The sequence below is a fragment of the Palaemon carinicauda genome, chromosome 33, assembly GCF_036898095.1.
Source record: "Palaemon carinicauda isolate YSFRI2023 chromosome 33, ASM3689809v2, whole genome shotgun sequence".
Lineage (NCBI taxonomy): Eukaryota > Metazoa > Arthropoda > Malacostraca > Decapoda > Palaemonidae > Palaemon > Palaemon carinicauda.
The window spans coordinates 15,121,042-15,123,541 of NC_090757.1; positions in this window are offsets into that span (position 1 = coordinate 15,121,042).

Below are 2,500 nucleotides of genomic sequence, written 5' to 3' on the forward strand. Positions count from 1 at the left end.
AAGAACAGTATTTGAAGATGGACTCCCGAACGAGACAGTTACCATAGGAGTGACTAGAAGAGAAGTAGAACAAACAGTAAAGAAGATGAAAAATAGTAAAGTTGCAGGACCGGATAATATACCCGTAGAGGTATAGAAGAGTCTCGGAGAGGAAGGCATAGATATCTTGTGGGACCTGACGCAGAAGATCTTCAATTAGGAAAAGATGCCAGAGGAATGGAGAAGAAGCCTAATCATTCCCATCTACAAGGGGAAGGGAGACACCCAGGAATGTGGCAACTACAGAGGGATAAAGCTGATAAGCCATACTATGAAAATATGGGAGATCATTGAGAAGAGACTCAGAGATGAAACAAAAATTGGTGAGGAACAATTTGGATTCATGCCTGGAAGAGGGACTGTAGAAGCAATATTTGCTTTGAGGTAGACGATAGAAAAACATTGGGAGAAACAGAAAGGATTACATATGGTCTTCATTGACACGGAGAAAGCATACGATAGAGTACCGAGTCAGGAGCTGTGGAGATGTATGGGAGGAAAGGGAGTCCCTGAGAAATACGTAAGAATCACCCAAGATATGTATGAAAGGGCAGAAGCAAATGTTAAGAGCAGTATAGACCTAACAGAAAGCTTCCCAGTAAATGTGGGACTACATCAGGGGTCTGCATTGAGCCCTTACCTATTTGATCTGGTCATGGATGTAGTAACATAAGGTATTAGAGATCAGTCTCCTTGGTGTATGCTTTTTGCTGATGATGTTATACTGTGTAGCACTAGGCAAGAGGTAGTAGAAGAAACTGGAGGAGTGGAGAAGAGAAATGGAAAGTAGAGGATTGAAGATCAGCAGGAAAAAGACAGAGTATTTGAGATTGAAAAATGGCGAGAACGGGGAAGTTAGTTTACAAGGAGAGAGATTGAAAAGAGTTGAAAATTTCAGGTATTTAGGATCAAAAGTTGCAGAGGATGGTGACCTGGGGGCAGAAATAAACCACAGAATACAAGCAGGATGGTGGAAGAATTGGAAAAAAGTGCGTGGGGTACTATGCGACAGGATAATAGGGGTTAAGTTGAAAGGTAAAGTACACAGGACATTTGTGAGACCGGCAATGATGTATGGAGCGGAGACGTGGACAATAAAAAAGACAGAAGACAAGAAGATGGATGTGGCGGAGATGAGGAGTTAGCAAACTATCAGATAAGATCCAAGAAAGTAGACTGAGGTGGTATGGTCATGTCAAGAGAAGAGATGAACAGTATATTGGGAGGAGAGTGGTGGAAATGGAGGTACAGGGAACGAGAAGGAGAGGGAGGCCAAAGCGAAGGTGGTTGGACTGTATTAAGGATGACCTTCGATCAAAGGGATTAACCGGTGATGAGGTGTGGGACAGAGGTAGATGGAGAAAGCTGACCAGAAACATCGACCCCACATAGAAGTGGGAAAATATGTAGACAAAGAAGACGAAGAAGAGGAAGAAGGTGTGTGTGTGTCAGTGTGCATGTATATATGAATGTATGTGTGTTACATGTATATACTGTCTATAGAATACCATTATTTCTAACTTCAACGATAATATTTATGAGTAACTAAAATTAATTAACTTACTATCAAGATCACATAAATGCCACAATAACTTCTCATTATAAACCTCTTGGGAATCAAAATATAACTAATATTTACCAAGCAACATGATACGTCATTATTTGCTTGTAAATCTGGTCTGCCTGCAGCGTTGAACGCATGCTTTTGTGTGCCTTTGTAGAAAGCATCTTGATGGGCAATGAATCATAGGAGTTGTAACAAATCGTAATGGTGTGTTTAATGGTCCTTTCCTTCCAGTTCTTCCTCTGCATGACGACCCATTAATTCGAAAATTAGCGTTCTGCTTGCCAGTTATCGTTACCTGACGCATTTATAAGATGATCGTAAGTCTCTAAATAGATTAATGGTCACGTTTCACAGCAGGGATGTGATGGTGGGGGGAGGTTGTTCCGTATTTCTAAATTGATTTATGATAACAACTTGATATTCAATTAATACTCTGACTCACCGTCTCGTAAGCAATGCAATTTTTCATATAGCGAATGTCGATAGAATCAATTGCTTTCATAACTATTAACTCCACAAGGGGTATAGTCTGTCTACTGAGTTGAGACTTTACTTTGATTTGCGGCACTGCAACGGTCTCCATTAAGCTACTCAAGTCTTTTGATTCGATCCAAGAATGAAGAGATACAGTTCTGAGACTCAACATAAATCCTATTTTACTATTAAACATTCCCCTAGTTATGTATTCATAAGTTAGTCGACTGGGTATTAACAAGGAGGATTTAATTTATAATATAAATAATTTCCTTTCAATAAAAACAATAGTCATTTAAGATCAAAATCAATTCCGTGTGTGCCGTATCATTGCCAGTTTTGGTAATTACGCATTGGCTTTAGACAATACGACAACAACTATAATCTACAGTTCTATAGCCTTTGTAGCAGAAGTATAGT